General features: G+C 43.2%; 1 pseudogene across 1 annotated transcript; it reads left to right on the top strand.

The window, feature by feature from the left end:
- The first annotated feature begins 1084 nt into the window (after nucleotides 1-1084).
- Nucleotides 1085-24721, top strand: LOC148400162 (uncharacterized; annotated as a pseudogene). The gene is made up of 3 exons (XR_015857766.1): nucleotides 1085-1538; nucleotides 2247-2418; nucleotides 23178-24721. The product of XR_015857766.1 is annotated as an uncharacterized LOC148400162 (transcript).
- The last annotated feature ends 1039 nt before the right edge of the window (nucleotides 24722-25760 follow it).

Genomic DNA, 25760 nt, shown 5'->3' with positions numbered 1-25760 from the left:
CTTCCATGATGACATCACGGAACTGGTGGGTGCTGGAGACCTTGCGCTCCTCCACCTCCCTTTTGAGGATGCCCCACAGATGTTCAATAGGGTTTAGGTCTGGGGACATGCTCGGCCAGTCTATCACCTTCACCCTCAGCTTCTTTCGGAAGGCAGTGGTCGTCTTGGAGGTGTGTTTGGGGTCGTTATCATGTTGGAATACTGCTCCGTGGCCCAGTTTACGGAGGGAAGGGATCATGCTCTGCTTTAGTATTCCACAGTACATGTTGGCATTCATTCAGTAACCCATATTCTTAGTCTGCTTGTCTTCAGGATATGGATATGGGTTACTAAAACCATGTCCTGTGGTCTGATGAGCACATGTTTTGTCCCCTAGAGAAACGTGATGACAAATGTTATATTCTTACTTTCTTTTATAATACATGACGGACATAATACCATCTTCAGTTCATTTTAATTGTGGTAATGTGGGTCATTTCATCTGTTTTAAAAGTATGTAGCGACAAAGTAAATATAATAGTAAGATATCAAATCAAATTGTAGCACTTGTGAAGTGACGAGATGAAATTGAAATAGAGGTAACATTGACATGTATTGTACTATTTTTAAATGTTCGAACAGTACAATATTACTCAATTCTAAAGGAAAAAATAACTAAATGAACAAAAAGTAAAACATATACCCTTTCATAACGGATGCGCATTAGCAGTTGGACGATGATTTGACGCCACTTCCGCCCCAGCATTATGGCAGGAACCAACCCAGAATATGAGGCAAAAGACTGAAACGATATTGCTGTTTATATGACACTATGACTTCCATCTGTCAGTTTGTGCTACTCTACTCTTTAAACTTACTTTGCTATCACAATACGACTCTTGAGAGACAACGCGCTAAATTTGCCAAACACCGTTACGTTCGAGTTAAACGCATGTTGAGGAAACCAAATATAGCATTTTGGCATGCATTCACTGAAACTACAAGCATTCATCATAATATACACTTACATCACTCATACTCAGCGCAAATTAGGTCAAGATATTCCTTACCAATCAGCCAGTCCACTGAATTCTGTGGGTATAGTGCTGTCTCGTGAGTGAAGGATTCGTTCAAAAGAACGAATCTTTTCAGTGAACGACTGTGAACGAATAACTTCCTAAAGTGATTCGTTCTTTTTTCAGTTCATATGACTTCAACCAGTAAGTGTCGGTAATGCGCATTGAAGCTGGTGCCACCTCGCCATAAAACATAACGAAGAAGAAAATGACGTAACTGTTAAGGTTATAGAAATTGTTGTGCTCTCATAATTGTGTTATGTTTCCTGCTGTTTGTTTTGGGAATCACAGGGTCCCTGCCGATTTTCTATGTGGGCGTGTTCTGAATAAAACTCGTCCTCTTCCAGGGAAAGTTGAGCAAAGACGAAGACGTGTGTGATTCTTCCTCCGTAACAAACGTCAAGTTTACCGGTTATCCTGCCCTAAGATGACTATGTTAACAGTAACTTCCCGTTACCAACGGATCAGTGGGTAAACGAGTCAGTGAGTGATTTGCATATCCAGTTCATTGCGAGAATTGAGCAGTGAGGGAACGAATCCTGACTTTCCCGTTTGCGAAAGATTCAATGGGTGAACTGCCTTCCTTCCCGTGCATCAACGGATCAGTCAGTGAACGTGTTGCGTCTCCTTCCTAGCGTAAACTATGTAAACCAGAATGTAGATTTACGATTTGCCAAGGAAAGAAAGAACCACTCACTGAAACACCACTTCTTTTATGCACGTTTTCTCCAATCTAAGGGCTAACTAATGCATGAAGGGATGCGCCGTTATGCAAAATCGGGGAGAGTATGTTTCGCTTTGGGTAATCTTTATTTTATAACACTTAAGCACTGTAAGTTTTCAACTTGGTTGTTTTGTTGTCACATTTACCAAGCAGAACAGTTTGGCTCAAATCGCCAATGTACTGTTTGATACAGCTACTGGGTTGGCCATACCATACAATATGTAAGAAATTAAGTTTGCCTGGCACAATGTATTCATACACTTTAAGAAAACATTTCTAATCATTCTTACTGATTTCTGTAGTCCAACATTAGAAAATAAACAGATGCTATGCTGCTCAGTATCATGGCCACTGGTTAAACAGTAAAATATTTTAATTATTCAGTTAATCCTTGCAAAACACTTTAAAAACCCTAAATACCGTACATAAAAGTTATTTTTTACTTTTTAATAAATGCTGTGCTGTAGGTATGGCATGAAGGGGCCCGCGTACCTGAAAAACCGAGAAGGTCAGGTGCTCTCCGCGGGACAGGATGGCCACTGCGAGTGGCAGAGCGGTTCTGTGCGCCGTTATTCTGACTGCATCACAACCACGTCCTCCGTTGGAACCACCACCTTCACACTATTCTGCCACATCACTGTAAGTCTCCAAAAAGCTTGGATATTTTGTGGCACAACTCAGTTTTACTGTACAGCATTGGTGATTTTCAATCAATGAACATGCTTCGCTGCTTTAGTCACTCGATTTGGATGGTAAAACTAATGAGTTATTTTCCAAGAAGACAGGTTTAAAGTGCACTTGTCAAGTAGTGCATTTGTTTGTTGAAAATGTAATTCCTCATAATTGTCTTTTGTGTACAATTCACATTATGAAAAAATGTTTGCATCCCAACACAACATATTCAAACCACAGCAATTTCCTCCTATCAGTTACACAACAGAGGTTGACTATTCTGCCTTCTTCCCAAGCTTTTTTTCAAGTCAAGTCAAGTCAAGTTTATTTGTATAGCCCTAAATCACAAACAGTCTCAAAGGGCTTCACATAGCCAAAAATTGACAATTATTCTCAAAGCATCCCCTGATCATAAGCTCCCAAAAGGGCAAGGAAAAACTCAAAAAACCCCTGCCAGGGGAAAATGAGAAACCTTGAGAAGGGACCACAGATGGAAGGATCCCCCTTTCAGGATCACCAGGTTATAATGGATGCAGAGAGTGCACAAGTAATACATAATATGAAAATCAATGAAAAAATGGATGTCGGAGGTGCCCTCGGTTGTCCTGGCCGTGTCTTCAAGGGGGTTGAGCTGCAGTTCCTTCATCTTGAATTGGTCCCCGAGAATCCAGCTAGCCGCGATCAGCTTTTGAGCCACCTAACCCCCTCCCCAGCCGGGGAGGGGGTGGGCAGAGAGAACAAAACAAACTCCGGCCAAATCGGCCATCACAAGTTAGTTAAAGGCCATCTCATAGAAATGTGTCTTTAAACGTGTCTTAAATGTTTCTACTGAGGTAGTAGTTCTAATATCCATTGGTAGGGCATTCCAAAGCTCTGGAGCCCGAATAGAGAATGCTCTAGACCCTGCAGACATTTTCTTGGCCCCCGGTATAACTAAAAGACTAGCGTTTTGCGAACGAAGGTTACGAGACGGAACATAAGGAACGACTAGGTCGACGAGATATGAAGGCGCTAAGCCATGCAGTGATTTATAGGTTAGTAGAAGAACCTTGAAGTCACATCTTAAATGGACCGGGAGCCAATGTAATTTGGCTAATATTGGGGTAATGTGATCAAATTTTCTTGACCGTGAGAGCATCCTCGCAGCGGCATTTTGCACTAACTGTAGACTTTTGATACTGGACTTAGGAAGACCAGAGAATAATACATTACAGTAGTCCAGGCGCGACGTAACGAACGCATGTATAATGGTTTCCGCATCCCCGGTCGAGAGGATAGGACGAATCTTAGCAATATTACGAAGGTGAAAAAACGCAATCCTGGTTATATTCTTAATGTGTTTTTGAAAGGAGAGCGTTTGGTCAAATATTACCCCGAGATTAGTTACCGTATCACTCTGAGTGATAGTCCGGTTATCTATAGTTATAGTGGTTTCCTTAAATAAGTGTTGATAACGAGTAGGACCAATTATCAACATCTCAGTTTTATCTGGGTTAAGACGAAGGAAGTTGAGAGACATCCATTGCTTGATCTCCACAAGGCACGCCTCGAGATTACAACAGTCCCGTGGATCTGTCATCGATAACGGCATATATAATTGGGTGTCATCCGCGTAGCATTGAAAGCTAATATTATCTTTACGTATTATGTCCCCAAGCGGAATCATATAAATATTAAATAAAATCGGTCCGAGTACCGATCCCTGTGGAACACCACACGTAACATTATAAAGCTCAGAGGACGTATTACCATGGACCACTCGGTGCGTCCTGCCTGATAGATAGGAATTGAACCAGCTGAGTGCTGACCCTGAGATACCAACACAACTTTTAAGACGCCCTAATAAAATATCAAAGTCTACAGTGTCAAAGGCAGCACTAAGATCGAGTAGTAACAATACAGACGACGTATTTGAATCCATAGCTATGAGGAGATCATTTTAGCAAGTGCTGTCTCTGTAGAATGATTAGCTCTAAAACCAGACTGAAAGGAGTCATATCGATTATTAGCGACCATGTAATCAATAAGCTGCTGCGCTACTACATTTTCGAGAAGTTTTGCTATGAATGGGAGGTTTGAAACTGGCCTATAATTACTGAGACAGTCCGGGTCAAGATTTGCTCGCTTAAGTAGTGGTTTAATAATAGCGGTTTTAAAGGCTATTGGCACTATCCCAGAGGAAACAGACAGATTGATTATATTTAAGACGGACGGTCCTAAAATTGGAAATAATTCTTTAAGTAGTTTGGCTGGAAGCGGGTCGAGTAAACATGTTGTTTGTTTAGCCGTACTAACCAATTTTGTAAGCATTTCAAGGGACACGCTATCAAAATTTGAGAGGGTTATTGCATGATCCCCAGCGCTAGTAACCAGCGGAGCGATTGGCATGGTATTCTTGATCTCGTCCCAAATGGACTCAATCTTTTGAGCAAAAAATTTCATAAACTCGTCAGCTGAGTGGAAGGAGCTATCGGGGGTCGGCTGGCGCACAGTTAGCTTTGCCACTGTATCAAATAGGTATTTAGGATTGTTTTTATTAAGATTAATGACTTGCGAAAAATAACGAGTTTTTGCTAAAATTAGCGCATCTTTATATTTCAGGAGGCTGTCCTTCCATGCCTGATGGAAAACCTCAAGTTTGGTTAAACGCCATCTGCGCTCATGCTTTCTACATAATTGTTTAAACGTACGTGTTTCATCTGTGAACCATGGAGTTGGCCATCTACGGCAAGTTTTCAGACGTAGCGGTGCCACAGAGTCGATGGCTTTTAATAATGTCGCATTGAATTCATTTGTAAGATTATCGATAGAGCCGCTGTATGCGGGAAACATGGCGGTTGCCGGCGACAGTAACTCAGACAGCGCAGTTGCAGTCATGGAGTTAAGATTACGGCTGCTATAATTCCGATTGCTCTCTTGTCTTTGACAAGGAACTAAAATTTCAAATTTTATTAAGAAATGATCAGACAGAACAGTAGTGTATGGCAGTACTGCTATATTTGAGGTTGCTAGTCCCCGGGATAATACCAGATCTAAGGTATTTCCATTCTTATGCGTTGCTGCTTGTACAGCTTGCGTAAAACCACACGTATCGATTAAAGTTTGAAATGCCGAAGTCAGTGGTTCTGACGGTGAATTCATGTGGATGTTGAAATCACCCATGATAACTATATTATCTGCATTTGTCACTAGATCAGCCACAAATTCTGAAAATTCTCCAGGTGGGAGAGGGCCGAGTGGAGGGCAGAGCAGATGGCATCCTCAGAGGACCGTTTGGCTCGGTGCGCAAACTGGAAGGGGTCTATGGTGGGGGGGAGAATGGATCTGATGTGCTCCATGACAAGCCGCTCAAAGTACTTCATGATGATGGGCGTCAGTGCCACAGGGCGGTAGTCATTGAAGCAGAACGGAGCAGGCTTCTTCGGCACAGGTACGATGGTGGCAGCCTTGAAACACGAAGGGACGATAGCCTGCTGCAGGGAAATGTTAAAGATGTCCGTGAAGACACCCGTCAGCTCCCCAGCGCAGTCCTGCAGCGCTCGACCTGGGATGATGTCAGGGCCCGCCGCCTTACGGGTGTTAATAGCGGCAAGCGCCCTCCTCACGCTTTCGGCAGAGAGGCACAGGGGCTGCTCGTGTGGAGGGGGTGTGGTCTTCAGCAGGCAAGTGCTGTTCTGAGCGTCGAAGCGAGCAAAGAAGCGGTTAAGATCGTTGAGCAGACGGACGTCACCCTCACAGCTCTGCGGCGCGGGCTTGATGGTCTGAATACCCTGCCAAAGGCTCCGTGCGTCCCCGCTGTCCTTGAAGTGGGTGGTAATCTTCCAAGAGAACATATGACAATATGTATGTGTTTTACGTTATATGAGTTGGTGTCCCCTAAAATTACAAATGTCGGCATAACAGATTTTTTTTTCAACCTTTTATTCAAACACATTCGGTATAATAATACCATCAACTACAATCCAACAAATACAAAATTAAACCCTCAATGTCGGTATAACGTGTGTCGGCTGACATAGCAGCAAGGCTGTCTGTCACTCACTCGTGAATCTTCGCGAACGAACCCGAAAATGGGGGTGTCCCTAATAGAGTGTCTGAATGACGTTACAAATCAAACAGCCAATCAGAAAGTGGGGGTGAGAGCGGGTGTGGCACTTTTCACTTTCATTTAAGCTTTGACCATGATTTTTCCCGAAGTAAGTGGCCTGTTATTAGGAACACCTGAAAATGGCGGTGTACCTAATTGAGTGTCCGAGTGACGTCATAGATCAAACAGCCAATCAAAAAGTGGGGGTGAAGGCGGGTGTGGCACTTTTCACCTTCACTTAAGCTTTGACCCTGATTTTTCTCTAATGAAGTGGCCTGTGATTAGGTCCACCTGAAAATGGCGGTGTACCTAATTGAGTCTCCGAATGACGTCACAGATCAAACAGCCAATCAGAAAGTGGGAGTGAGGGCGGGTGTGGCACCTTTCATTTAAGCTTTGACCATGATTTTTCCCTAATGAAGCGGCCTGTTATTAGGAACAGAAACCAGAAGCAGAGCGCACACACGAAATCAGGGGAACGCTGTAGCCAGTCCTGTAACCAGAGACACGATGACGCACAGGGGCCAAAGCCAACAGGACGCCCTTGGGCCAAATAGACCACTGCTGCACCCGAAAAACACTATGAAGATTGGAAACTGGAATGTACGAACACGATTCGTAAGCGGCAACATCACACTAGCAGCAAGAGAAATGACCAACAGAGGAATGAACATCATGGTGTTGGATTTTGTCCACAATTTAGGGAGCGTGCTATCTGCGCCAAACGGCAAAAGCCATTCATTGCCTGTTATCCAATTTACTTACTGCGTGCTCGTTTGATTTCTTCAGATTTAGGAAAATGCTAAGACACTGAACCAGAAATTAGACTTACACAGGTTGGTTGAGTTCAATCACAATTCTTGTTCAAAAAGCTCTGTTTTCAGGAAAGTACAATACAGCGGTGGGCCCTTCAAGAGCGGAAAGTCTCCATTCAGAAAAGGCAACATTCAAGGTTCTTTGGTTAGCTTATATCAGCTGCACATGCCAGTGTGGGCCGAGTTTGATGGGTGATGAGTCTTTGGGGTGGGACAAGTTCGCCATGGGAGTGGGTGCTGGTTATGGGCGATTCGGTGTGTGTGGGGGCTGTTGTCTTCCATCCCGTCTTTCGGCCTTGGCAATCATCTTTGGCCGAGTCCTTGGCTGGCTCCCTCTGGCACCTGCTGGTTTTATCTCCACGTGACCTTCCTGTGGACATTCTTCTCCAATCTTGGACATACACTGTCGTACCTCATTCTTTCTTTGTTAGGCTAAATATTTCCCTCTGTGCAGAGCGTTCAGTAGTAATCAAAAACTGGCATCTAGCATTAGTCAAAACATAAGATACAATCAAGTACTGAACGGTCAAGACGACTCTGGCCGTGTCCGTGATTTAGAGAAAAACATCAGGCATGCATTACACAGTTCCTTAAGGGTCATTAAGCTATTTAGGCCATATATCAAAAGACATTTGTTATTTCAAAGTGCTCAGAAATATCTATCAGATCATAAAGTTTATAAAAACCTTCCTCATTATCACTTATCAAAAATGTCTAGTTATGTCTTATTTATTGATTTGGTGTGTAGGTATAATTATATGCTTAAAATGTTTCTTTTATTGATTTAATATGTGAATATACTTCTCTGCTTATGTACTTTATTCAATGAGGTTTGAGCACATCTGTTTTTGTAGCTAGGCAGGACTTTTTGTATTTTGACCCCATTCCTTCAATGGGTATCAGCGAAACACACTGGACAGGACAAGGAAGAGTGGAACTGGCAAAAGGAGAAACCAGTGAAGGAAAGAATCATTCAAGCCAGGTACCACTCCCAACACATTAAGTTAACGATTGTACATATTTACGCACCCACAGAAGATGCAGAAGAGCAAGAAACGGACGAATTCTACACAAGACTGGAAGATGTACTCGATAGCATGACATGTTGATTGTAACAGGAGACATGAATGCCAAAGTAGGAGATGGACACCAAGATTACGGCAGGGTCATGGGCAAGCACGGACTCGGAAGGCTGAATAACAACGGAGAAAGGCTGTGTCAAATGTGTGACATGAATGAACTAGTCATAACAGGTACGCTGTTTCCACATAAAGACATACACAAAGCAACATGGGTATGTCCAGATGGAAAGAGCAGGAATCAGATTGATCAGACACTCATCAATAAACGATTTAGGAACTCAGTGAATGATACAAGAGTACACAGGTCTGCAGACATTGGAAGTGACCACTATCCTGTATGGACAACAATCAAGCTAAGACTGAAGAGATGACAAAAAGAAAGGAAAAACACCAGAATCAAGTATGACATTGCAAAACTGAAGAACGAAAACATGTTAAAGACCTTCACTATCAGTCTAAGAAACAGGTACCAAGTACTGGGAGAGGAAGAGTGAGGAGGAACAGGAGATGAAGAGGTAGAGCGTGACTTCCAAGTAATGGAGAGGGCATACACAGAAGTAGCGGAGGCAGTATTGGGTACACCACGGAAAAAGAAGAAACCATGGATCAGCAAGGAATCATGGAGCCTCGTAGAGCAAAGAGATGAAATAAATAAGAAGATCCTGGGAACACATTCCGAAAGAATCAAGAACCAGTTAAAAGGGAAGTATGCGGAGAAGAACAAAAAGGTGAAGAGAAGTATAAAAGCAGACAAAAGGAAATGGATGGAGGACATTGCAAGTGAAGCTGAAGCTGCTGAAAGAAAACAACAAATGAAGACACATTATGGACTAACAAAGACACCGTGCAACAAGAGACCCAGGCAGAGCACAGCATTACTAGACAAGGATGGCAACCTTGTTAGTGGAAGGGATGCGATAAAGATGAGATGGACGGAACACTTCAAAGAAGTGTTGAATAGAACAGAGCCGGAAAACCCAATAATTGAAGAAGACGAATGTGAATTCAGCAACAGAGCTGAAGAGATCACGGTAAATGAACCAACACTAAGTGAAATCAAAGAAGCAATGAAAAGACTGCAGAATGGCAAGGCAGCAGGAATTGACTCCATCACAGCCTAATTATTAAAAGCAGATGTAGAGTTTTCAGCAATGAAATTACACCAACTGTTACAGAAAACATGGAAACATGAGAAGATCCCAACAAAGTGTTAGATAAATTGTATATATATGTTATCATGCGTTCCCTAATGAGTACTTATTAATAAAATTATTGCGCAGAATGCTTGCTGTTTCGCCTTGCAGACGTCCACCAGTCCACAACAAGTCAAACGATGCTGTCTGGAGCTTCCTGACCTTCTACACCTCTGGGAATCCAAGAAAGTTGCTGATAGCTCAATCCATTTTGTTGATGTCTGCACATGGCATTTTGTCGTTGCACTCCTTTCTCATGGCGTCCTGTCTGTGACTACTTGTTTCACATAGCATTTTCTCACGACGTCTTGTCTGTGACTACTTGTTTCACATAGCATTTTGTCCTTGCACTCTTTTGTTTCTCATGACGTCTTGTGAGTACTTGTTTCACATAGCATTTTGTCCTTGCGCTCTTTTTTGTTTCTCATGAGACTAAGCCATGCTTTCCCCCCCACCTGTCAGGGGCTAAGTCTCACATTGTGGGTAGGGCATTCCAAATAAAAAGAGCGAGGGGTGTGACAGATCTTTAGTGTAGTCGGACTGCTGTAAGTCTGGATGCACTCCTCGCGAGAAAAGACTCAACATTCTGCCTCACTGGTTTTGTCTGCTGATCCTTTTGCTGATTTTGAACCTGACAGATTTTTGGGGGCTCGTCCGGGATCTCAATAGACCTACTTCGGGTTCCGGCTTACTTTTCGACGCAGGACAAGTCCTTGGCCAAGGCATATAGAGAAACCCTTTTCACGGGGCTGTCTCGATCAGTCGGTTGGACGCCGGAGTGGTTGACGAGAACATCCGAGGGAAAGGCCCAGCAGACTGTGAGTACGAATGTTGATTCTGTTAAAAGGAATGAAAGTGCGGTGGCAAGAGGCCGCCTAAAACCTTGACAATTCTAGACCCTATCAAGTGCAATTAGAAACAGTTAAATTCTGCATGGGATGGTGGGGTCCCCTGACGTAAACGTCAGTTAAATTCCACGGGAGGGCGGACTCCTCTGTTTTCTAAAGAAGTACAGGTATTTGGAGCAGTTCAATCCCGCTGAGGTGTCGTGGGGCCTCCTAATTAACCTTCCTAATGTGTTAGTTTTTTGCTGCCATATGTGGTGGTTTTTCCTTAACCCTTGTTTAGCTGGTTTGGCTTCTTTATCCATGAAAAGATAGGTTTTATATCTACTTTTAGAAAAAGGTAAAAATAAGTTTTCCTTACACAATAGGAAGGTTAAAGAGTTTGTTAAAATCCACGGGAGGGCGGGCTCCCCTGCTTGCCTGTGAGACGATAAAAATGCGCATTGTGTGTGTGTGTGTATGGTTTGACTGAGAGTGATCTCATTTGAGCTCTCCTTTATGTAAACAGTGATTTTGTGAGAGCAGAGGAAAGGAGACTTACCACTCATTGAATATTTTACCACTGTCCTGTGAATTAAATTGGCTTTAGGACACTGTAGGTGCCATTCAAATTGCCAACTCCGAAAATTAAACAAATGAACCATGGGAGAATCAAAATAGCAAACAAAGGTCACTACCCCAACATGAATTCAAATGCAAAGATTGGAATTTAATGGAAGGGGTCGACACCGAAAATATAAAATATCTTGACAAATGCATATTTTGGACAGAGGTGGGAGGTTGCATTATGTGACGTGGCGGCGGCGAGGCTCTCCGCACTTCAGTTGCTCCCCCCACCCTTGTTACCAGCTGGGAAGATTGTCATGTCTATGTTGTGGGCCCGTGTGTTTGTTTCTATGTATGTTTGTCTTTGTGTGTCAGTTCGTTATACAGGTTGGAATTGCGTTAAGTTGGTGCACGAAACCGGTGTGCTAGACAATGGTTTATCAGATTTGCATTGTTGAATGTAAAAATAAGAAAACATACATTGTAGAACTGGATAAAATTAGGTTAATGATTGGAAATCAATGGTGTTATTATTATTTTCTAATCCCCTGCATTGCAAATGTCTTCTTGATGCAGATAGGTTAACAGACTAGGACTTTAGTGAGATAATTCCTCACTTGATGGGGGTTAGTAATTGTCCCAATTCTAGTCACATGTTTTGAGGGACCACAGCAACAACATTATATTTAATTTGCAGGCCATTATTTAGTATGATATGACAGTGTCTAGCTAAGTAGACTGTTCTATCGAAAAATGTGAGAGAGAAGGAGGAGGTTTGATTTGTAATCTGACATTTGGGTCCCATTTTGAAGAGTCTCTGCAGGAGCATAGATTGTTTTTGTTTGTTTTTGAAGATATATTTAACAGTTTATCTCGGTGCAGTAAGGACATAGCAATTTTGCAAGGCTTAAAATTAAAAATTAAAAAGCAAAATTACATTCTCATTTTCCCAGATGAGAGGAAAGTTGAAAGATAAGGAAGACGAAGAAAAGATAAAAAAGAACTTGCTGTTGCACAGACAGGAAGATGATGACACAGTGTCAGCACGAGCTCGCTTAGGAATCGCAGCTAAGAATGTGATGAATGAAGATGAGAAAAATGATCAAATTACAAAGACAGATGTTGTGGCATGGCAAAGCGAACCATCCTTTCCGTCTTTGTACCCAAATTAAACAACTCATTGCTTCCTATAATTTTAGAGGTGATGAAGTACAACAGGTTTTCATGGCATCCTTAACCAAACATTGGGCAAGCGTTAAAGGCACCTGGAGTCCTTTTGATCTCCAGGGCCGTCCATTGGAATATAATGAGGTGCCATTACAAATACAAATTGACCAACTATTGGGCAGGATAAAAATAAAATTCCAACGTAGAGCAAATTACACAGACATTGGCCGAACTAAACAAAAACAAGATGAGTTGTTTGAAGACTTTAGACACAGACCTAAAAGGGTCTTCAACTGATGTCTATGATCAACAACTTAAAAATGCTCTACATGCAAATTTGCGACCAGTATTATGTCGACAACGAATACATTCGACAAATTTTTTCCCTATAAAATAGTGCCGTTTGGGTTTGAAGTACATAGTCGCTTCAAAAGAGGAAAAGCATGATTTAAGATACGCGATTGATCAATGAGAAGGCTATCCCTTGTGCCAGGGGTGTCAAACTCATTTGTTCGCAGGCCGCGGTGTAGTCATGGCTTCTTTTGGAGGGCCGGTATGACTGTCATACCCGAGTAGATGTGTGAGCGCCTCATATTGTGGGAGCTGCAAAACAAGCTGACGAGTAACTCGCTTTCAAATCAGACGGATACAAACTGGTCTAATATTTAAACTTACAACATTACTAAAAGGGAAGATAATTTGCAATTTGAGTATTGACACATGGATATGAAGCACAATTTGACACCTGTGCCTTATACAAAGGTAAAGTAGGATTAGGAATTGCTTGCAATATAATTACAAATTAGTTAACACCTGTGAAATTGATTGGTTGATTGATTGATTGATTAATTGGTTGGTTGGTTGATTGAGTGAGTGAGTGAGTGAGTGAGTGAGTGAGTGAGTGAGTGAGTGAGTGAGTGAGTGAGTGAGTGAGTGAGTGAGTGAGTGAGTGAGTGAGTGAGTGAGTGGGGTGGAGAATGGCGAGCTGTAAACAATGCTGTTATTCAGAGAGCACCTTGTGTCCCTGACCCGCATACCTTGTTGAATTCAATGACACCTGATGCGAAAATCTTCACAGTGATTGACATTAGCAATGCTTTTTTCTCTGTCCCTATTGCAAAAGAGAGTCAGTTTTGGTTTGCATTTACATATGCTGGCTCAAGGTACACCTTTACAAGGTTACCACAAGGGTACTGTGAAAGCCCGACAATTTACTCACAGGTGATGGCAGCCAGCATGGCTAAATTTGTCCCGCCAATGGGAAGTCAAATCTTGCTCTATGTTGATGACATTTTAATGGCATCTCCTGATTTTGCCTCTTGCCAGAAAGACACGCTTGCAGTGCTGCATCACTTGGCAAGTGAAGGCCACAAGATCAGCAAGAACAAGCTTCAACTGTGGTCCACTGAAATTAAGTATCTAGGCCACAATCTAAGTTCCCAAGGTCGATCCATAATTGACAGCAGAAAAGCCTCTATTTTACAAGCTCCTAAGCCACTAACAAAGAAGCAAATGATGTCTTTTTTGGGTCTCACAGGTTATTGTAGAAGCTGGATACTTGATTATGCCCAAATTGTTGCTCCACTGTCCAAATTGATGTATGTGGAAGACATCTCAATGTCCACTCACTTAAAATGGACTCCTGAAGCTGAGGATGCTTTTGTTTTGATCAAACAGGCTTTGGTCTCCAGCTCCACTCTAGCCTTACCCAACTATGATAAGGTATTTGTCCAAACTGTTGACTGCAAAGGTCATTACATGACCTCTGTTTTGCTCCAATCACATGGCTCAAAATTGCGTCCTATTGCTTTTTATTCCTCTAAACTGGACAGTGTTGCATGCGCTCTCCCACCATGCGTGAGGGCCGTGGTGGCAGCCTCCATGGCTGTGGAGAGCAGTGCTGGTGTTGTGTTGTTTCATCCTTTAACACTGAAAGTTCCTCATGCTCTCTCGGCTCTTCTGCTACAAACTACCGTAATTGCCGGACTATAAGGCGCACCGGATTATAAGCCGCACTAGCTAAAATTCAGGGATATTTCTTTTTTTTTCTTACATAAGCCGCACCGGACTATAAGCCGCACTTGCACACGAGTTTTTTACAAAGAAAGACAGTACATAGAAAGCCTTTTTAACGTTTTAATAACATACTTGAACATGTCTTTCTAAACATTGCCTGTGACGCAGCAGTAGTACCGCAGCAACGCGGAAGTGTGCACGCGAGTTATTAGCAAAGAAAGACTGGACACAGAAAGTTTTTTTTAAAGCTTTAATAACATACCTTAACATTTCTTTCCAAACACTGCCTGTGACGCGGCAGTAATACCACAACAACACGGAATTAACACAGCAAAGTCACTGAGACGCGGCGGTAATGGCGGCGGTTACAGAGCAGCAACACGGTAGCACAGCACGAACAGGGCTGGTTAAAAAAAACATACCAGTAAAAGTACAAAAAGAGCCGTCTTCATCTTCCTCCTGTGCACTGAAACCAAGTCTTCCTCCTTAGTGTCCGATTGGAATGGCGTTAGATATCCTTCGCCTCACACTTTCTCAGTCTCTTTCGTCGTCGGTTTTATGCAATTCTTCGAGTGTGAAGAGGTTCTGTTCATGCTAATCTTATTCATGCACGAAGTGCTACATTATATTAAACTAGCGAGCGACACGTATAGCTTAAAAGCGGCATCATATTCATTTATTTTATCCCCCATAATGACGGTTTATGTATAAAAGCTTCCTGTCTTTGTGTTTATGTGGGTGTGTGCGTGATGCGCGAGACGATCGCGTCTTCTTCGGCGCATTATCTCTTCTTCGTCTGTCTCGCTCTTGCTTTCTGCTAGAGCGCCCCCTGGAGAGCGGAGGCCGTAAAAATCCATAAGTACGCTCCAGAGTAGACACAAGATAATGTCATCAACATCGACTGCCTTTGGCTTAAAAGCTGCATCATATGCATTTATTTTGTCCCCCATGATGACGGTTTGTGTATAAAGGCTTCCTTTCAGTAATGTCCGTCTTGATCGCGTGATGCGCGAAATGTAAACAAAAACTAGCGCGTCTTCTTCGGCGCATTATCTCTTCTTCGCCTGTCTCGCTCTTGCTTCTTGCTAGAGCGCCTCCTGGAGGCCGGAGGCCGTAAAAATCCATAAGTACGCCGCGCCGCCGTTTAAGGTTCAAAGTAACCTTCTGAATAAAATGCATTAAAAGTTCACATTCATTACAACCTGTTTTTGGTGAGCAAAATGTCAGAAGAATTGAATTTAAATGCTGATTGATTGGGTTTTAATACAATGCAGATTACTTCACTGGTTTCTTTTATATCAAACAAGTTATTATCAAACAACTTGTTTGATTTAAAAGAAACCAGTGAAGTGATTAAAAAAAGGAAAAACAAGATGAACTTAGTACAATTACAATGCAGATTGTCCAAACAGCGCCACTGCTTTGTGTAATCTCTGAGTGATATGGCAGAGTAAGAGAAAGGGTTTAGAGCACAGGTGTCAAACTCAAGGCCCGGGGGCCAGATACGGCCCACCACATCATTCTATGTGGCCCGCGAAGACAAATTGTGCATCAAATTCGTGTGTCATTACTAGAATTGCAAATTGTCTTCACTTTTAATAATAGCTTTTTTTAGAAATATTTGACCAGTTTTTACTCGTCTGATTTGAAAACGAGTTATTTGTCAGTTTGTTTTGTAGCTTTTACTGTATATAATAGTGTTAAGAGTAAAAGTGATCAAGTCATCACAAAAATCACGAAAAAAATCTTATATAAGCCGCACCTGACTATAAGCCGCAGGGTCCAAAATTTTGGAAAAAAGTCGCGGCTTATAGTCCGGCAATTACGGTAATATGACCTTTCTGTCGCCTGCGCGTCATCTTTCTTGCATGGCTACGTTGCTGTCTCAGCCGCATCTGATCGTTGAACGATGCACGACACTCAATCCTGCCACTCTCATTCCCCTTCCTGACGACGGCGAATTCCATGATTGTGTCGAGGCCGCCCAACAGATTGCAAAGGCTCGGCCTGATTTGGAAGATACGCCTCTGCCAGATGGTCATGTGGTTTTTGTTGATGGGTCTTCTAAGAAAAATGAATCTGGTGTGACCCTTACTGGGTATGCCATTGTTACTGCCGACGAGGTTTTGTAGGCTGCCAAACTGCCATCCAGTATGTCGGCACAGGCCGCTGAGCTCATTGCTTTGACTGGGGCCTGCAAATTGTTTGCAAACAAGTCCGTCACTATCTGGACTGATAGTCAGTATGCTTTTGCTACAGTGCATGTTTTTGCTCAGCAGTGGAGCAACCGTGGCATGATAACTTCTACAGGAAAGCCCGTCTCCCATTCCGCAATACTAACTCAACTTTTGGATGCTGTTGTTGGAAATGATATACTTTTTATCATTGGATTCTATGTAACTACTTTTGTGTGCAAGATTCTCTGCAGTATGTGACCATCTGGCCTCGTGAAAATGACTTGGGGGCATATGGCCGGCTAATGACTGGAGTCATTAGCCGCGCTATACAATAAGCCCCACAGTTAGCTAGACATGTACAGATCATGAGATTGTCATGGGATGGCTGAAGCAGACAAAGGTCTTATTTAAGATGAAGTCACGAGTACGGCACAGCGATGTATTCCCTAGCGATGTATTCCCTACGTCTTTGTTAAGCTAATGGTCATGAGACGTCCATACTGCCCCATCCATAAGAGTATCCCCTTTGTTCTGTGGTAATGGGATATAACTATGGAATGTCCTTCCTGTTTGGAAACCTATTCGATCATGTACACTTGCCCCTTTGTTTCTCTCTCAATAAAGGCACGGCTAAACTCAGAGCAAAGTGCGAATCTCAGCCACACTTGCTGCGTGTGTCTGGGGTGCGCCCTTCTGCGCAGGAGAAAACGCTAAGCCAAGAAAGACCTACCGTCTCCGAGATTGATTTCAGATAAATGTTGTCAACCGAACATTTTTGGGGGCTCGTCCGGGATTTCCTGAAAATCTGCTCGCTGATCCGAGGAGTGTTGAAGACGCCGAATCCATGCACGGCAGGGGTCAAAGGACGCCTGAAGAAAGTCCTGGGGAGCGACGTTCATCCACCAGGCCGGCGAAGTCCAGTTCAGCACCTCTCGGCGGTGACGATTGACGGAATCTTCAAGAGGAATCTCTCGGAGACTTGGTGAGATCTCTTCGTTGGCCGCGTGGTTGGGGTATTTCAGTCCCCAGAAAAAGGGTACCCGGGTAAGGGCGGCGGAGTCCTTGTTGTGAATTCCAAATAATAGGAATTCGGTCTACAGATGTACTTGTAGACGTAAATACACCTCGTTGTGTTAAGAAAATTCCGTGGTGTGAATGGTAGCACGTATCACTCGGTATTGTGCTGCATGTAACATAGTGGGAAGAAATAACGAATTTCTGTGGAAGCACAGGCAAGAATTCCTCACCAGTAAACTGGTCGAAGCAGGAATTACCACAGAAAGTCGTTATCCCACTAAAGAAACATTCCAACTTTAGAAATCCCTAGGATTTGACAGTTGGACCAAATTGATTAAAATGGGGGGCCGTCAAAGTGTTACTGACAAGGTATCAGGAGATGAAAAGTATATGTTAAATAACTTTCCAGACAGTATCGAATGGTTGACAAAATGGAACAAAAAGTATGGTGTGACTGGTCACCTTAAAGTAGATCAGTGGAAAAATGTAGTTGCCAAACTTGAGGCTAGTGTGATTATGAAAAAAGGAAAGAAAAAAGAAGAAAAGGAAAAAGAATTGGGATGTGCAAAGTTATGGTTAAAAGAGGCTGAAAAACGACGCATAGCTGGACTAAAAGCTAGAGAGGACCGAAAAGCACAGCAAAATAAAATGACTGGTACAATTTGTTTTATCAAACCAGAGGACAATGAAGGACAAGGACGACAAAGACAGAGACAAAATGACGTGGCACCACAAGGACTTGACGGAGTGAATGGAGAAGCAGTTCAAGCACAACCTGAGCATTCCAGTCTATATCCCACGAGGGAATTACAGGCCGCAGCTAGAGCTGAAGCCAGTGTGCCCCCACCCTATTCTCCGGTTTCTCAGCACACTAGACAAAAGACAAGACGAATGACAGTCCAGCCGCAGGCTGTCCCAGACAAAATGACTGAACTAACACGCGACAAATACTCAGACGAGGAAGGTGACGACCCGATAATGGGCAATTATCCCATGATTCAGGTCCCTAATCCAAATGCCGACGGACCAAATAATCAACACATGTACGTGTTTCGACCTTGGTCAAACAGAGAGTGCAGAGAAGCTGTTGAGGGAATCCCTGATCCACAAGAGGATGTAGAATCCTGGATCAGAGACATGGAAGGAGTAATACACTCATATAGATTAAATGGTAGGGAGGCAGGAGAAGCTTTCCAGTGCTCCATCCCTCGTTTATGGGGAAGAGTGAGGGGAGATTACACAGGTAGAACTAATCAAGGGGAAGTATTCCAATACCCAAATGATGGAGAATTAAGAGGTCCATATTTGGCTCAATTAAACGCTTTATGGGACCGATGTAGAACAACATTTAGGAGAAGAGCTGATTATGGACGTTTGGCAGGGATAAAACAAAAATTGGGTGAGGATTGTGTTGATGACTTTAGGGTGAGATTTGAAAAAGAATTTAGAGTTCACAGTGGAATTCCCGCAGACGACCAAGACGCAGGCCCCTACCAACAACAATTAAAAAATGCCCTTTTAAATGGAATGGAATCCAAAATCAGTGAATGGATTCGGAAACACAATGTAGAGGTAGACACAGCTAGTGTTTCCACTGTAATGCAATGGGCTAGACATGCTGCTAAAATTGTAAAGAAACCTAAAACTCCAACAGGGTCAGCTGGAGTTTTCTGGGCAGACTCGGACTGCGTGGAAGAATCAGAATTCTTCTATCAGAACCACCTGCCCTATCGAGGCCGAGGTGGACGCAGAGGAAATTTCAGGGGGAGAGGTAGAGGATCAGCATCCAAAAATCCTCCCCGCTGGTCTGGCGACCCCAATGCCTGCTGGTATTGTGGAGAAAAAGGCCACTGGGCCAAAGAATGTCCTAAAAAGAAAAAAGGACCGAGGCCAGAACAGAGCGCATGACTAAATGTTGAAGACAGGCATGATCTCTTGGATGTTTTTACAGCAGTCGAATCATTGAGTCACTTAAAAGAAAAACCATTAATAGATTTAATTGTTAATGAACAAAAAGTAACCTTTTTGTGTGATTCTGGCGCCTGTACATCAGTTTTAAGACACAAAGTTAAGGGCCTGACCACTGGAAAACAGTCAATTTGGGTCAAAACAGCTAATGGTCAGACATACTTGGAACACATGACCCTACCACTAAAGGTTAAAGATCCAGAAACAGGCAGCGTGATTTCAGCACCAGTTGTCTATTCACCACACTGTCCTGTAAATCTCCTGGGAAGAGACTTAATGTCAGCCCTGGGCATAGCTGTGTTCCCACTAAAAGATGGGATGACAGCAGCCAGAGTGCCACACCTCTTACTCACAGAGGATAATGAAGCCGTTTACTATTCACTTGATTTCCCACACTCCCTCTGTGACCGAGAAACTGCAGATCTGATCAAATTTGCAAAATCCACTATTTCTGATTTACAAGATGAAATGCAGTACACCAAATTACATGTCACAATGAAAGTTTCACCATGTACAGATAGTGAATATAGTGAGGAGTTCCTAAACCAGCCCTCCGTTCCAGTGTCCATTGACTATATATATTCTGATCACAGATCATTCGCAGGTGCCACAGTAATCTTACCTACAAATCTAAAAACCATGTATAGAGGAGGGTCAATGCCCCACGTGTCACTTTTGAAACCAGAACATATTCAGTGGAAAGACACTGGTCCGAAGCTAAAAATAGCTGTCACAGCAACTGATTATAAGCCTTGTGAAATGGGATGGGAAGCTCCAAGTTGCGAATACAGCCCAAGCTGTGACATGTATAGACATAAATTTTGCATGTTATTCACAGCTACCCCAAAAATCCATGCCCTAGAATGACAGACAGCAACAATTGCATTTTCAGAAGAGGATGAAAAAGATTTGAAGAATGTAGATCCTGTTGTGTGGGCCATGGGCCCGACAGATGTTGGTCTGATTACAGCCATTCCACCTGTGGAAATTAAACCGATATCTTCTTACAGACCCAGAGTAAAACAGTATCCTCTGAAGCCTGAAGCTTCTATAGGCATTGAACCAGTCATTAAAGACCTATTAAAAGCAGGAATAATTAGGAAATGTAATGACTCTCCATGTAATACACCTATATTCCCAGTTCAAAAAGCAGAGGCATCAAAGTGGAGAATGATCCAGGATTTGAGAGCTGTAAATGATGCAGTGCAGACCAGAGCACCAAATGTTCCTGATCCGCACACATTACTAAATTCATTACAGCCAAATAGGACTCATTTTACAGTGATTGATTTAAGTAATGCATTTTTCTCTATTCCTGTTGCTGATGATTCTCAATATTGGTTCGCATTCACCTATAAGGGTCAGGGGTACACCTATACCAGATTACCACAAGGTTTTACCGATAGCCCAACCATTTTCACACAGGCTATCATGAACTGTATGGCTGGTTTCACACCTTCATCTGAGAGCCAAGTACTGGTCTACGTTGATGATATTTTAATTGCTTCAGAAACAAAGGAACCATGCAGACAGGATTCCCTCCGCCTTCTGCAACACCTAGGCCAGACAGGAAATAAAGTCAGCAAACAGAAGTTACAATGGGTAAAACCAGAAGTAAATTATCTTGGTCATACACTCTCAGCAAAGGGAAGAGCGGTACAACAGGGCAGGAAACACGCTATATTAGACACACCACGACCTGTCACAAAGAAACAACTTATGTCTTTCTTAGGACTATGTAATTACTGCAGAGCATGGGTTCCATTCTATGCTGAAATGGCTCAACCACTGATAGAGGTAGCTCATGGACAGCTATTAGCACTCAAAGATAAAATCACATGGACACCAGAAGCAGAAGAAGCATTCACAAAATTGAAAATGGCATTGGTTCAAACAACAAATTTGATCCTACCTGATTATAGCAAAAGGTTTATGCAAACAGTGGACTGTAAAGATGGGTTTATGACATCAGTGCTAACTCAACAACACGGTATGAAATGGCTACCAATAGCTTTCTATTCCAAAAGACTTGACCCTGTAGCTAGAGCTTTGCCACCATGTGTTCAGGCTATATGTGCCGCCGCAATGGCAGTAGAATCGTCAGCAGATGTTATCTTGTTCCATCCCACAGACCTGTTTGTACCACATGCTGTTGATGTGTTGCTCCTTCAAAGTAAAATGAATATGCTGTCTCCAGCCAGGCATTTGTCCTACACAGCTCTGTTGCTGTCACAGCCACACATAACCATTAAACGCTGCACTATATTAAATCCAGCTACTTTACTCCCTACACCAAATGATGGTATACCTCATAATTGTGTAGAGGAAACTGAACAACTGCAGCTGCCCAGAGCAGATCTGTCAGACACACCACTCACCTCAGGTAAAATGTGGTTTGTAGATGGATCTTGCTCAAGAACACCAATAGGAAAAACGCAGACAGGTTATGCTGTAGTGGAAAACCCAGATACAGTGATAGAAGCGGCAACGCTTCCTTCGTATTTCTCAGCTCAAGCAGCTGAAATCATTGCACTGACCAGAGCATGCACTCTAGCAGATGGACAAGACCTGACTGTATACACAGACAGCCAGTATGCATTTTCAACAGTTTTTTATTTTGCAAAACAATGGGAAAGGCGTGGAATGATAACTTCAACAGGAAAACAAATAACACATGCACAACTTCTAATCCAGCTCCTCCAGGCAGTAATGTTGCCCACAAAGCTTGCAATTTGCAAATGCGAGGCACACACACGGAGGAAAGACTTGGTATCACTGGGCAATGCCCTAGCAGATAAAATAGCAAAGGAAGCCGCTACAGGCAAATATGGAACCTCAGATCTATTTCTGAGCTTGCCGTCAGATAAGGAGGAACTAATAAATACACAGATTCTGCATGATATGCAACATTTAGCCCCTAAACAGGAACAGAAAATGTGGATAGCTAAAGGTGCACAACTGACAGACAAAGACATATACGTTGTAAATGATAAGCCTGTTCTCCCTAAATCCCTTTTTAAAGCAGCTGCGATTTCGACACATGGAAGTACTCATGTGTCGACAGGGGGGATGCAGGAGCTAATATCACAACACTTTACAACATATGGTTTCAATTTGTATTCAAAACCTTTTTGTAGAGCATGTGAAGTATGCATAAGAAATAATCCACAAGGGAACGTAAGGCCAAAAAGAGGAAAATTCCCGGAACCAACATACCCGTTTCAAATGTTGCATATGGACTTCATAGAACTAAACAGGTGTGGACTGTACAAATACTGTTTAGTCCTAATCGATTCCTTTTCAAGGTGGACAGAAATAGTCCCAGCAAAAAATGCAGATGCTATAACAGTAGCAAAGGCTATCTGCAAAACCATCATTCCCAACTATGGCATCCCAGAGACCATTTACAGCGACAATGGGCCACATTTTGTCAATTCAGTCATTAACAAAATGGCTGAACATTTGCAGATTACATTAAAAAATCATTGTTCCTATCATCCATCGAGCGCTGGCCTTGTTGAAAGGACCAATGGAACAATTAAAAATAGACTAACCAAATGCATGGCAGAAACAGGAAGACCATGGCCCGAATGTCTAGATTTGGTAAAACTCTATATGAGGATTACGCCCTGTAGCAAGGGTTTAACCCCTTATGAGATCATTCATGGCAGAGCATACAGGCTCCCTCTGTTCTCACACGATCTAGACATAGCCACAGAAGAGCTAACTTTAGCTGACTACATGATCAAAACCATGCAAATGAAAGAAGTCTCAAATCCAAATTTACTGCCCTCCACTCCTTTATCCCCACAGGATGACTCAGCGAAACCAGGCGACTAGGTTTTCATCAAAGTAATCAAGAGAAAGACGTGGTCTTCACCCCGGTGGGAGGGACCATTCCAAGTCCTACTCGCCACACCCACCGCTGTCAAGATTGCAGAAAGACCCACCTGGATACATCTCAGCCACTGTAAGCTGCAGAGAGTGCTTGACCCCTAGGCCCCGGTCAGGACGAAGTCTGGCTACAAAGGGGGTGTCAATTATAGTTTGGCATCAGTCTCAAACCGGTGAAGATCTAAGAATCCTGACCATTTAGCTCCCTGGGGGTTCAGGTGGCTCTGCGGAACTGAACGGAAAATGGCACTCAGAGGAGTGCTTGTCTGTGCTGTGGCTGTAGCATGCTTGCCGATGACATGGAGTGTCCAGGGTCCCCAAGGGGAAAGGGGAACTCCCACCCGAATCAAGAGAATGACGACCGAACTGTTGACAAAGTATATAACGATAAACCCAGATATACCACATGCAGACAACATGTGGTACCAGTATGTGTCAATGTTGGCCAAAGCATCCAACCAAACTGAATGTTACGTATGTTCCATAATGCCACGATCAAGTCAACAGCCCGTCCTACATGCCCGACCGATGCCAGAGAAAAATGGATGGTGTTTCGCATTACTAAGGGCTTTTGGGTTTAATCCCCTCGAAGGACTGAAACGGTCAGGAATTACCGATGCACAACTGGCCACCCATCCCTGTTACAACATCTCCAGGCCATTCACAATAGTGGCAAAAAGTTCTGTTGTCACACCCGCTCCAGTGACTCTCGAAGTGAGTAAAGCCATCTCACATCCCTTGTGCTTCCGACGAAGACGTGTTGATGGAATAAAGGTGGGAGATACAAAGCGCTGCATCACCACCGCACTTCTAGAAGGTACCGGCGAGACCTCGATGAATACCACAGTAGCAATCAGACAAATCCTAGCAGGAGGCGAAAATCCCCATTCTATCATCGAAGGGGGATGGTGGCTCTGTGGTCGCCGAGGCTACGCAGTCCTTCCCGGACAATGGGATGGCACATGTGCCCCCGTATATGTGTCAGATCACACTGTGTTCCTCAGTCTGACACATTTTCAGGAACATCATCAACGAAAGACCTGTGCAGCTGTGGCTCCCACCTTCCGTCCCTACGACAGTGTCTGGGGCTCAGACGTACCAGATGAATACAAGCTTTGGAGCACAGGACAAAAGGTGGCGCTCACACTCTTTCCACAGGCGGGTGTGGCTAAAACTATTCTCAGAATAGAAACCATGGACTACACGTTGAAGAGCTTTGCCAATTTTACTCTTGAAGCCCTTACAGGTTACCAGACAGAGCTGCAGGCTCTGAGACTAATGGCACTACAGTCCCGAATGGTTTTGGACCTCCTGACTGCCGAAAAAGGAGGTGTGTGTGAAATAGTTGGTACTTCCTGTTGTACCTACATCCCAGGAGAAAATGACACCCACATCGAATATGCGCTACAAGGACTGCGGAACCTCCGTAAGGCTATGTCCCAAGATGAAGCTCCAGCCAAGGATGCCCATCCCTTTTGGTGGCTGTTTTACGGTGATTGGAGGCAACTTCTCCTGAAGGTTGCAATTGTTTTAGTTGCCATACTGTTATTTCTCTGTATTTTTACATCGTGCATCATACCTTGTATTCGTCACATGATGACTAAAATGTTGACATCAGCGTTTGCTGTCCAGAATATCATGTTGGTCCAGCGTGAACAAGATGAGTGGGACCACCTTGCGCAAATCACCTACCTGTCTATTTTTCTTCCTATTGATGATCCAAAAGAAAAAAAGGGAAAAAACATTCCATTATGACGAACTCAGCCAAAGCCGAATGGAGAGCTGTAGTTCTGATAAACTCTGGAATGTAAACTTTCATGTTTTTTGATGGTACTATACTATATTGTGTAAGCATATACTCATTTATACACATATGTAGTTATTAGTTTATGTTTTGTTTTCCCATGAATTCCAATGTTAAAAACAGGAGGGAATGTTGGAAATGATATACTTTTTATCATTGGATTCTATGTAACTACTTTTGTGTGCAAGATTCTCCGCAGTATGTGACCATCTGGCCTCGTGAAAATGACTTGGGGGCATATGGCCGGCTAATGACTGGAGTCATTAGCCGCGCTATACAATAAGCCCCACAGTTAGCTAGACATGTACAGATCATGAGATTGTCATGGGATGGCTGAAGCAGACAAAGGTCTTATTTAAGATGAAGTCATGAGTACGGCACAGCGATGTATTCCCTAGCGATGTATTCCCTACGTCTTTGTTAAGCTAATGGTCATGAGACGTCCATACTGCCCTGTCCATAAGAGTATCCCCTTTGTTCTGTGGTAATGGGATATAACTATGGAATGTCCTTCCTGTTTGGAAACCTATTCGATCATGTACACTTGCCCCTTTGTTTCTCTCTCAATAAAGGCACGGCTAAACTCAGAGCAAAGTGCGAATCTCAGCCACACTTGCTGCGTGTGTCCGGGGTGCGCCCTTCTGCGCAGGAGAAAACGCTAAGCCAAGAAAGACCTACCGTCTCCGAGATTGATTTCA

This window comes from Syngnathus floridae, chromosome 3 (assembly GCF_059516105.1).
Source record: "Syngnathus floridae isolate MCC-2025c chromosome 3, RoL_Sflo_1.0, whole genome shotgun sequence".
Classification (NCBI taxonomy): Eukaryota; Metazoa; Chordata; class Actinopteri; order Syngnathiformes; family Syngnathidae; genus Syngnathus; species Syngnathus floridae.
Note: the sequence above shows the minus strand (reverse complement) of the source record. Positions and strands in the feature narration are given on the sequence as shown.